Below are 12,996 nucleotides of genomic sequence, written 5' to 3'. Positions count from 1 at the left end.
CATGAGCAAGAGTGGGAGTCATGGATTATTATAGTCATTGAACGTATATTAGGAAAAAAGTACATCATGAAAAACGAAAGGTAAATTAGAGCTCATATTGACTAATGCGCTTTGTTACCCAGAACAATAATGTAACAATGTTTTAGTCAAAGTTTCCTAAGAAAGGAAAATCTAATTTTTAACATTCTTATTTTTAAGTAACTGAAATGGCTACTGGGGACAGTTTTCCCTCCATATATGAATGCTCCGAATTGGTGCAGGGGTGTTTCCCTCTGCTCCTCTGTTACCATGAGATTTTGGTTCAAATTAAAGTAACGTTATGAAAGCGTGTATGACTTCACCACTCTCCCAAATATAAGTCACTTTATAATACTTGAACAATTGAGGAATGATACTGCCAGCCATACTTTATAAATCTAAAGTTGAATTATTGGGGGATTTATAGACTTCGGACTTAAATCTTACTGAGTTGAAGTGAGGGCTGGGGGAGAGGTTATATTTTCATAGTATTGTATTTTCATATTATTTGGAGCTGTAATGTGCAGAGACAGTCCTGTTTCTGAAGTCTTGTCTCCTGTTTCTCCATTTCGAAAGGATCCGAAAAGGTTGAAGAAGGTTAAAATTTTTTTTTTTTTTTTTTTTTGGTGAAGTTGAAAGCTTCAAATGGGCTGATGAACCTCTGCTTGGCGTAGACTTGATTAGGAAGCAGTTCCCCCAAGCACAGACCTGCCATCCAGGAATCTTAGGAAGAGATGCCTCAGTGGTAATGGACACTGTTCGTTGGGTCTTCAAGAGAACCAGGATATTTTTCCCTATGGAAAATAGTTTCCTGGGAAGCTATATCCTAGCCTTGGTTCTCCCCATTAGGACCTAGTCAAATTTATATCCTGTTTTTCACAATAACTAAAAAAAACAAAAAACAGAAGAAACTTTGTTTACAGTGTGTCAGAAAACGGAGCTCTTGGATCCCAAGAGGGGAATGTAGATGGTCTTCCTGTTCGTGATAGGCTCTTTGCCCCTCCCGCGAGGACACAGGTGGTGATCTGCATGACATCTCTCTTCCAGGGGCTTCCCCTGACCAAGTTCAAGGCTCTGGCTGTGGAGAGCTGCCCCAGCTGCTGGGGCCTCGGGGGGCTGCGGGCTTCTGGAGCTGGGGACCAGATTTAGGAGGTAGCACACCTGGAGTCTTCCTGTCTGTGCTTTTTGCTCCGCTGTGCCAGAATGTGGGGGCTGAGCTGAGCCCAGCACAATGGGACATGCACTAGTGTCTTGGCAGTGGGCACAGCTGGGAGCTGGGGGCATGGAGGAATCATGGTCAGAGAGGTGAAGCCCTCTCTGCTTCGCTAAATATGCAAAGTCCTCAGCAGTAACCCTGTTGTCCCAAATGTTTGTCTCTAGTCTGGGAATTGCCATTAAGACAAAGGAGGCTAAAAATGGAGGGGCTAAGACCACGTGGTTAGGACTACCACTCCTCGAGTTTGTATCTTTTTTTCCCTCTTTGATAGACACATGTTGCTTAATAGTTATGTGTTGATTAAATACCTGTTAAATAATCAAATGGATAAGCGATGGAAGCACTTCGTGCACCCAACACACGAGGATTCCGGTTTCTTTACTTTCCCGCCGACATGTGTCATTTTCTGTTTTGATAACAGCCGTTCTAATGGGTGTGAAGTGGCGGTGAGCAGTTTTCACACTGTTACTGTTTTCTGCTCAAAGTTAGTGCGTCTAGTCATACAGTCATTGACATACGAAAGTTCTCAGATAGAGCAGGCAATCACTACTCGAGGCTGAATTTTGGAAAGAAAAAGAAACCTGGTTGTTTCTCTTCAGGTCTCAGATTTGGTGAGATGATATTCGTGGGATGTAGCATTTAGAGCCGAATCCTATCAGGACATCATTCTCTCCTCTGGATCAACCTTTGGGCTTCAGAGAAAGATTATCTCCTAAAGTTTGCTTTTCCTCAACTCTTTCTGGATCTTAATATGTTGTATTTATTCTGTGTGGCCTATAGCTCCAGCCAGGGAACAAAATTCCCTTATTGTAAAGACTTCAAGCACAGAAGGGATTTTGAACAGCCAGTGAGTCCCTATCACTGTTTTGAACAGATCCAGTCCCACGTCATTACACCTCATTCTGTTTTAGGTACTGGATCTTGGTACTCAGAAATTCTGCGTTCTTCCTCCATCTGCCCCACAGGTGTTTAGCCACCTGAGCACCGTAAGTCCAGTTCTTGTAACTGAAGATGGAAAAGCACTGCCTGTGTCCCTGGGAAATAATAAAAACAGATGTTGGACGAATTACATTTCGCTTTTTCTTTCCTTTGAACGTCACGTCAGCTCTTTGTTAGACTGTAGGTGGGATGGCGTATATCCATTGGGGCTCTGATGACCTTTCCTTCCGCTTTCTCAGTGGGCCCTGGGGACACTATGAGTGATGATGTGTTACTGGTGAAGCAGCAGAGGCAGGGGCAGCATTTTCTCCCACTGCAGGGAGCGCCCCGGCTGCACCTCTGTGCAGAACCTGGTAGCCAGCTACGGAGGAGAAGGATGCTGCTTGCTTCGAGTAGAATTTGTCATTAGACTTTGTCCTTGGGAGTGGCTCTGGCAATTAGGGCTCTTTGATGGCTGCCCGGACGGAGATGTTCTGCTCAGAGTTCATTGTCGCACCATCAGCATCAAAGAGCCCCAGCTTTGCAATTTCCCAGGCTCTCTACTTTTTTGCAAGTCTGGACATCTCTGAGGTGCTCTTTCCTCCGACGTCCTCGTTCCCATCTGCTGAGATTGCTCACATCTGTCCCTCAGCGCTGACAACTCTTCTTTCATTGCAGGAGGACTTTTATTCAAAACTCCAGCATTTTGGACCACAGTCTTATTCTGGTGAGGGTTTTTTTTTTTTTTTTAAGTTGTAACATAAAATTTACCATTTTAGCCATTTCTAAGTGTGCAGTCCAGTGGCATTAAGTATTCACATTAATCAGCCACTGTCACCACCAACTCCAGAACTTTTTCGTCTTTCCAAATGGAAACTCCATACCAATTAAACACTAATTCCCTGTTCCCTCCTCCTCCAGCCCCTGGCAACTACCATACTAATTTGTCTCCATAATTTGACTATAAATTACCTCATATTAGTGGAACCATAGAGTTTTGCCTTTTTGTTACTGGCTTAATTCACTTGGCATAATGTCCTGAAGGCTCATCCACGTTGTGGCATGTGTGAAAATTCCATTCCTTTTAAAGGGTGAATAATATTCCATCACAGGTATATACCACATTTTGCTTATCCACTCATCTGTGGACACTTGGGTTCTTCTACCTTTTGGCTGTTGTATTTACATGCTTCTAGGAACGTGGGTGTCCAAATATCTGTTCGAGATCCTGCTTTCAGTTCTTTTGGGTACACGCCCAGAGGTGGGATTTCTGGGTCACATGGTAATTTTATGTTGAATTTTTTCAGCAACTGCCATGCTGATTTCCACAGCAGCTGCACCATTTTAGGTTCCCCCCAGCAATACTCAAGGGTTCTGGTTTCCTCACTTTCCTGCCAACATGTATTATTTTCTGTTGGTTTGATAGCAGCTGTCCTGATGGGTATGAAATGCCGGCAAGCAGGTTTTATGTGGTTGCTTTTCTATTCAAACATAGTGCCTCTAATTATACATTGATAAACCAAAGTTCTCAGGAAACAGAAGTGTTCCTCACTTCAATTCTTCATTTCACTCCGCATTTAGGCTACTGAATCTGAGGCCACCAGGTAACAAAAGTGCAACAGATAATAGCTAAGTAAAAACCCACACAATATTGAAGAGAGAGCTCGGCCTGTGTGCATCATGAGAATACTGTTGTATTCATGTTGCTGTCCACGTGGCCCGGAAAGACACCTTATCATGCTTGGATTTGGATTAGTATCAGAATCTTTGAAATGACTTTATCTATTCATCAATATTCCACTTTTTTTTTTACTTTCCCTGCCTCTATTTTGTCCACTGCTCCAAATCACCTTCCATTTAAACACTGCACCAGAGGATGAGTCATTCTAAACTGTTTTTATTAGATCTCTTTCCCTGCTCAGGAACTTTGAATGGATGCCCCAGCGTTAACTCGAGAGCCTGACGTTCAGTGCTCGTCCCTAATCTGAACTAAGCCTAATCTTTCTCAGTTTTACTATGCGAACAATTTTTTGCAGTCAGTTCTATGGACAGGCCATGTGCTTTCCTTATCCTCCGCTTTTTACATGGACTGTTTCCTCTGCCTGGATCTGCTTCCTCCCTTATTTCTGTCTGTGGAAATTCTATGTCTCCTTCAAGGGACAGCTGTGTCCCTCAGCTGCCACCACTGTCCTAGTCAGGATCCTGCCAGAAACACTCACTCTAACCTGTGAACACAGAGCACCATATAAAGCAGGTTTTACTCCATACTTTATACTTGGTGCTGTGACCAGCTTCCCTTATGTTATCTTTGCTTTTTAAAAGCAGATGTTTCCACTTTTTCTGGGTGGTGGTGTGTCTTGGCTCACCCAGGAGGCCAGAGTATCCACACAGCGAGATGCTCGGAGGGTCCTCCGCTTACTCACAAGTAAAAGGTCCTCTGGCCTTAGAGTCAGGAAAGAGGGTCCTCCTCTCCCTCCACACCTTTTCACCTCCCTTGAGTTTGGGTCATTTTATTATCCCGTCTAGAATAATTATGTGTGTTCACGAGCATCGTCTTTTCAAGAAGCAAACACTGTCGTTGAAGCTCTACAATGACTAATAGATTAACCTACAACTGTAAACCTTTAAAAGCAGGGAAGTTCAGTCATTTGTTTTAGTAAGATGACAGATTCAGTGTTTTTCTACGAATTTTTATTTAACACGGTATATCTGGCACTGTTCTAGGTCCTGAGAATTAGCGCTGTCGCAAAACTGGGCGAGGTCCGCACAGCTTGTGGGGAGATGTGGCTCCCAGCCGGATGACACCAGTTCTCTGAGGCTGGGGAGAGGGTTCCTGCCTGCATGCAGGGTGGGGCTAAAAAACCTTTCTTCTCAGCTTAGGATTCTGGTGGTTTGGGCAAGAAGATGATATTTTTTATTTTTATTTTATTTGTTTTTTTGGGGTGGGTAACTAGGTTTACTTACTTTAATGGCAGTACTGAGGACTGAACCCGGGACCTTGTGCACGCTAAGTGCACACTCTAGCACTGAGCTGTACCCTCCCTACGAGAAGATGATATATTTCAGTCTGTCGGCGAGTAGGATGAGCAGTGTGGAAACAAGTTGTCAAAGGAGAAATAATTTGATCTGACTTGTTAAATCGCTGCATGAAGAGGCCTTGGCAGGGTCACAGGCTGCGCCGGGCAGGGCATGCCGCTGCTGCATCACATCCAGTTTGGTTCTCCTCGCTCGGCCCCTGGTGACTTCATCTGCGCCCCCAGGTCTAATGGTGCTTAGAAATCATGGCTCCTAAGTCCACATCTCTAGCCCAGGCTCTGGTTTTTGGCTCCAGATCTGTATATCCACCCACCTGCCAGGTAATCCACCCAAATGTCCTATAGACGCTTTACGGGAAGCATTAAGCAGGGCCTCCTCGTGTCCCCTGCCAGTCTGCCTGTACATCTGTATCCTAATAATGAAACTCCTGTGATTGCAGTCACTGCTGTTACTGCCGCTGGCTGCTTTGATTGACAGCTGATTCTGCGCCTGATAGAGTAGTGGGTGCTGATAAGAATTCGGTCAGCCCCTCACCCTATGAGAGCATCAGTGTCTTCCTAGTGACCCCAACCAGAAACCTCGCCTGCCCCGTATCAGTTTGCTGAGCAGATCCCACTGATCCCACCTCCTTAACATGTCTTCATGTTTCTGAAACCGGAAAGCTCATACTATACCTTTGCTTAAACCTCTTCAGCTGCCGTTAGGAGACAATCTGGACTCCTTAGAATGGCATAGAAGGCCCTTCAGCTTTTATGCAAGTGTTCTTATCCCGTTCCTTCTCCCACCTGGAACCCTGTGTGACACTGACGGCGCTGCTCCCCATGTGCCAAGGGGCTGTCAGGACCTATACTTGAGCACATGTTCTTTCTTCCTCATAATGGTCTGCTTCTCCGTCTACTTTTTATACATTTGCTACCCATTGTACTGGACTATGTCCTTCAGCGAGAGAATCGTTAAATAAAACTGTATGGCTATATAACGGATTATTCTATCATCTTTTAAAATAGTGTTATAGAAGAAAGTATAATAACTTGAAGATACATTCAGGGTGTATTGTCAAGTGAACAAAAGGTGTTACAATGCAGTCTGTGTATGATGGCTTTTACCACCTATCATCTGTTTATATCGTCCATCTATCTGTCAATCTAAAGAGAAATAAAAGCCTGGAAAGCTATGAAACGAAACGTTTTCGGGCATTAGAATTATTGGTGTTAAGAATTTTAATTTTATTTGTATTCCTAAAGTTTCTCTAGTGACTATGTATTACTTTTAACAAGGGAAAGGAATAATGCTATTTTTACTGGAAATACTGTCAAAGACTGAATCTGACTTAAGGGAATTTGTCCCTTTGGGACGTTGCCTTTGTCATAGTAGACGTATTAGGGTAGGCAAAGTGCTGTAACAAATGGTACCCCAAATATATAACGGCGCTAATTCAATAGTTTATTTCTGCCCGAGAACACGAGACGTTCTAGTCTTTACTTTCCCCTGAAAAGACTGATCCTGACACCTGAGGCAGAGCCGAACCTCATTTCAGACCAGATTGGGTTGAAACATGCAGGGTTCCAATTTGCAATGGTCATTTTATTCTTAATGGCTTAGGTATCCTCTGAAAAGGAGACAGATTTGCTTTTTGCTGCCTCACCGCGGTGGGAGAGCCCAACAGTTAGTGCAGAGCCCAACAGTTAGTGCAGAGCAGATCATAACCGCCACCTGTGCTCTTCCTTGTGCTCGACGTGGCATTTTGTGCATCCGTTTTGCAATAAATCTTGAAGGTGTGATGCTCACTATGTCTGGTTTCATCTGCTATGGCTGGGAATGCAGAAGGTCAGGCCGTTCTCTTTTCCTGGCATGGGGGGGGGTGCCTTCTAAAGTTCCATGTGTAACAAATCCTTCTGATAAAGGGACTGTGGAAAAATACTCTTAGGCTTTATCACTGCTGGCTTAATTGGGTTTCGTGATCACGTTTCGTCTTAGTAGGATAAATTAAAAACGGCTGATAAAGCTGCCTGTAAAAAGCAAAATTGTTGGGTTCAGCCTGCCCAGTGTATTAAATGTATTGATGGGTAATCTTGCCACCATTTTTAATCACTTGTATTAGCTTTTTAAAAGTAGTTTTATTTCCAAGAACTTGCTAAATAACTGTCATGATGTACTCTGTAATGTTTCTTTTAAAAACACTATCAAAAAGTCCATGAAAAAGTTGAGGGTGCCAATATCTGCCTCCTTCCTGTTGGTAAGAATTGTTGATGGTTTTGTGATTAGCTGGGTATGTGATTGTGCTTCCGTTGGGCAGCCCAGGAGGAAAGGCAGCCACGGCATAACGGGTGGACAGAGACAACGCACAGCTTTGAAGCTGCGTAAAATTATTCACCTTTTGTGCATCTATAGTGTGGGTGTTATTGTTATGCTCCTAAAAACTTAAGCATCCCCTTGATCTCCTCAATACTTAAGAGTTAAGTGTAAGGTAGAACGGATAACGATACATCTATGGTACTGTTTTTGAACTCACCCTCATTATCGGCCGTTTGGCTCTGGAAGGTTCCTGGGCTCCAGCTAGCTGAGGCTCAGCTTAAGGCACTGTTTTACCTGCAGGTCAGTTGAGGACAAATCCACTCATTAATTAAAATGAACTAGAAGTTTATCATTCATTTAGCCCTTATCTTTTTCAATCAGTTTGTAGAGCTGCCAACTCCTGTTTCTTTCCTCTTAGATTTAAGCGCTCCTTGACCCGTGAGAGCAATTGTAGGGGCCATTCTCGGGATGTTGCTAAATAAATAATGAGAATGTGAGATTGCTGAACAGTGTAGGTAAGTGACAGGAAAAGAGATACAGTGAGTGCCCTTTACCCATTTACTTATTCAACAAAATTTTATTGAGAATCTATGATTTGCTAGTCTTTCTACTGATTTCTGGGGTCACAGAGATGAAGAAGTAAGTATGGCCCTTTCTGAGCTAATAGGGTAGAAAGAACAGTTACTTACACAAAGGATTGTGTGATAGTTATAATTGTGCTAAGCTTTACAGGGAAAAGTACAGGGTATGATGAGAACATACAATGGAAGAATCTATCTTAGTTTGAGAGATACAAGGTCTCCCTGAGAAAGAGACATTTCTGATGGGAGCGAAAGGAGGAGGAGGAGAAAGGAAAGGGAAGGACAGTTCATTCCTGATACAGGGATGGGGCATGGAGGAGACTCAGGGCAGAGGAGGCAAGAATGGGGCCTGAGAGGTAAGGGGAAAAAATCATATCATTCTGGATTTCTTAGGATTCTGGACTTTGTCTTCGAAACATGGGAAACCACTACAGGGCTTTGAAGCACAGGAGTTGTAAAAATTTCCATTTTGAAAACATCACCCCTGGCTGTTGTGCAGAGAATGGACAGAAAGGGATATTGCCTGCGGGGAACTCAGGTGAGGCTGCGGTGAGATTAGGATGGGGGCTTGCTCTCCAGAGGGAGCAGGGGGCAGGAAGAGAAGCAGGAGGGTTGGAGATGGTTTGGGAGGCACCTTTTCATATTGGTTATGAAGTGGGGTTGTAGGTGGAGGGGGATGTGGAGGATGGCTCCTCGGTGTCTGGCATGAGCCCTTGTGGGTGTGGTAGCGAATGGGATGGAGACATTCAGTGTGTTTTCACCTGTCCAAATGGAAATGCCAGGCCAGTGCGTGGATGGCTGGGGCTCAGAAGGGAAGTCTGAGTTGGATTTAGGAACATGGGAATTTGGGGCAAGGACATGATATTTCTCTCTCCAGGGAGTAGATACAATTGCTTAGGGAAAGTGGGTAGAGGGCGAGGAGAGGTAAGTAGATGACGACGTATGAGGGACAGTCACCTTTAAAGGTGAGGCAGAGGAGGGGACGGAGGTGGGCAGGAAGGGAACAACTAGAGAAACGGAAGGAAGACCTGACAAGGAGTCAGGATGGAAGAAGGGGTCAGCTGTATCCCTAGAAAATCATTTCAGAAGATGGGGAAGGATAAGCCTGCCCAGAGCAGCACTCCTGCATGCTGACTGCTGCAAACACTTGGCATTGAAAAGTGGGCACTGTGAGCAGCATGGAGGCTTTGTAAAGAGTGCTGGCCCAGTGCCAGGGGTGGACCCCCCGATGGGCAGGTTGAGGTACTAATGGCCAACCTCTGGATTATTAAGATTGAGTTTTAGCAGTGTTGTTGTCTTATCGGAACCTAAGTAGCACGAAGCCATTTAAAAAGCTTTGAACCTTAAAAAAAAAGTTTTTTTTTTTGCTAACTTTTTTTTAGGGGTGGGTAGGCATTAGATTGATTGATTGATTTACTAATGGAGGTCCTGGGGTTGAACCTAGAACCTTGTGCATGCTAAGTACGAATTCTACCACTGAGCTATACCCTCCTCCTGAACCTTTTTTTTTTTTTTTTTTTGACATGGGGTAGGGAAGAATGATTCTACATGAGAGATCTAATGGGGAGTTTGTGTAAAGATATGATTAAAAAAAACCACATCAACTTGAATAGGTTCTATATAGTGTTACTAAAGTGTTGCTGAAGGTCATCCTTTTATTACTGTTTTTCCCTTTGGCTCAGAATTCTTTCCTATGTACCACATACAGCCCTTCAGTGACAGATGATTGTTCAAATTTTTCTTGACACACCAACTTGGAAACCAACTACTGTCTCTCTAGTTTGTACCCGGGTCCTATGGGAATTTAATACTTCATCACATATGTACTTGTGAAGTGACATCTATCATTCTAATTTAAAAAAATATTTGAGTCAGAAGGTCCTTGGACAGTACATTAGGTTGACATAGAGCTACCTTTATCTGAAGCTATGACTGGGCTTTTTAATGAGCGGCAGTCAAGAAATGCAAACTTATTATTCTGACAGTAACTGAATGCCTTTCCCCTGCCCGTTGATATACAGTCTTTTTATTGTCTGCAAAGCCGCTGAATTGATGCATTCATAACTCTATTTGCATGAGGAGTTTGAACCACAATGGGAAGAATGATTTTGAATTTCCTGTTTTCATTTGTTTGTTTTCTGTGCAATCACAGTGTTTTCATGCAAGGATTTTTTATATTGGGTTTGCCTAATTTGTATATAGTGTATGTAAACTAAGAGTCAGGTGTATGAAAAATGGACATTTATAAATCAAAGAAAATCAGGGAAAGGATGAACAGGAAACCTCCAAAAAATACAAAGAACAGCTCTGAAATGCTTGACCTCAGCAGCAGGCCCTTTGGTCTAGTTCATCCCCGAAGAACCAGAGATGTGTTTTGGGACCAAATGTCCTGATCTTGGACAACCCAGTGGTTTGCAGATGGGGTTTGTACACTAGAATATGCCGATCCCTGGGGTAGGCTCCTGGAGGTAATCATTCATGTGGTCCAGAGTTGTTTTTCCTGAGACTCTGCATTTTGGGGATTCTCTGCAGGTGATCTGGGAGTCCCTGGACTCTGTGGTCACTAAGGTGTTTCCAGCTCATGAAGTTGAGGATTTTCTGGAAAATCAGAAGCTGAGTGAGAAAAGAGAGTTGTTTACTGAGTTTCTATTACGTGCTGAACATTCTTTACATATTTTACCTCCTTTATTCCTTAACACCATCTTGAGAGGTATATCATTCTATTCCAATTTTAACCCAGGATTCGAAAAGGTTTACAGAACTTTAAAGGTCAGGCAGCTGCGGGGAGGCAGAACATCTATTTGCATTCAGGGCATTTGATTTCCTCTGTAGGAACCACAATGAGGTTCGGAACAGCACAGTTGAGTAGGATTCTGGCCGCAGCATCCTTGGAGCCAGACTGCCTTGCCCTCTCTGTCACGGGGAGCACCCATTGCTAATGGAAACTTTCCTATTTCTCTTCAAAGAGTGTACCCACGGGTGATGGGGTGGGGAGAACTGGATGTATTTGGAGACTGTTGGAGTCAGATGCATTTGGACAAAACCATGTCTTCAACAGTCTGCAACGAACAAGCCAGGTTATCATGTTGAGAGTTGATACTGTGTCTCTAAAAGGGCTGTGCTGACGAGTTTGCCCCCTGGATGAGGAAACACCGCATGTGGACATTCGTCTTTCTCCAGGAAGGAGACGACAGGTGATGGCGTCCAGGAGGGAAGATCTGGAGGCTGGCGTGGACTTAGCACACTGCTTAAGTGTCAGGACTTGGCTCCTGGACCTACCTGAGTCACTTGTGACCTTGGGAACATGACTTGATGTTTCTAAACTTGATATACACTGAGAATACCGTATCTTTCTTGGAGATGAGTGAGTGTGGCCTGAGCTAATCTAGTTCAAGCACTGAGGTCATAGTAAGTGCGCTGTTAATGCTAATTGGGAGAGTGGTGGGTAGTCCTCGTGGAACCAGATGGGAGGCCGGGAGGAGAGTGTAGCTGGGGACTTGGCAGGGAGTAGAAGTAGAGCTTTATTTCTAAGAAATAAAGATGAACATCGCCTGCTCGGGCACTGTGTTCTCCAGGCCCTTAACGAATTCATGTTTGCCTGAACTGGGATGCCAGAGGTTCTTTAACAGAGTGCCGCTGCAGGGGTGATGTGTGGGCTGGCAGCCTGGACCAGCCTGGTGCTCATGGGGATGGCAGATCGCTGCGTCCTCCCCAGACCTGTTCCTGGTGTTCCCTGAAGGCTGAGCAGCACTGCTTTCCAGGCAGCCTCCCTCCATGGGAATGATGTCTGGGAAGTTGCTTGGTCATAGAAGAGTGTGTGTCCAGGCTCGGCCATGCTGGCTCTGCTCGAGGCTTCATTGTGCCGAATGCCATAGGTGGTGGCAGCGGCAGGTGAAAGACACTGAGAGTGAAGTGAAAAAAAAAGAGCAAACCCTCCCTGGAAAGGTTAAATAATAACATTACCTTTCCAAGTGGACTCCAAGTGGCACCGAGAAGGAGTAATAATGGAACGCCAAGTAAGGATGCTCTTAGGAGAGCAGTGGGTACCCTGTGGGCAGACGAGACGGTGGGAAAGGGGTGAGAGAGTTTCCCAAGAGGAGAGCGGAGACCCCCTCATGCTGAGCCCTGAGTGGGGCAGGTGCCCTTGGAGAGGTGAACTGCAATGGCCCCATTCCCAGAATGACTTTGAGGGAAACTTCCAACACGGAGAAAAACCAAGCTGCCAGATCACACTTGCCCAACTGGAGTGTGGAGTGTCTGCCCACCCGTTTTGGGCTCTGGGCTTTGGGAAGCTTTCCCATCTTGCTGAGGGCTCTGTGGATCAATGCTGAGAGCAGATTTTTTTTGGCGTTTAGACTGTGTTAGGGAATTCAACAAGATGAAAACCAACTTTTGTAACTACAAAAATAGGATGTAACGTTGCTTTATATCTTCTCCCTACGAATGATTTGAACTTATTCAGGATGCTCATCCTGTGCTAAGCCCTTATGTGTTACCTCACTCCATCCTGGTAATAACCCAGAGTTTGAGAGAAAATAGAATAATATCCATCCTTACACCCATTTTACAGATGAAACTGTCCCAGAGCGGTTATATTTGTCCAAGACACACAGGTAAGTGAGTGGTGAAGCTGGGATTCAGAGCCAAGTCAGGCTTGTTAAAAAGTTTCCTTGCATACTAAATGCGGGCCTTCTCCACTTGGCTCTTGGGGGAAAAAATGACAGGCAGCATGTATGATGACTATTATAATGTAAATAAGGAAAGTATGTACTCCCTAATTCCATAAGCAGTTATTGATCACTTCCTGCTCCTGGCATGCGACAATCCTTGTTAAATGGGATGTGGAGAAGTTTCAGGAATTTATAGTCCAGCCCAGGAGAAAAGACATGTATTTGCTTAACCAGAGTGCAGGCATCACATATCACAAACGTG

The sequence above is a fragment of the Camelus dromedarius genome, chromosome 22 (genome assembly GCF_036321535.1).
Source record: "Camelus dromedarius isolate mCamDro1 chromosome 22, mCamDro1.pat, whole genome shotgun sequence".
Classification (NCBI taxonomy): Eukaryota; Metazoa; Chordata; class Mammalia; order Artiodactyla; family Camelidae; genus Camelus; species Camelus dromedarius.
This window is presented reverse-complemented; position numbering follows the sequence as displayed.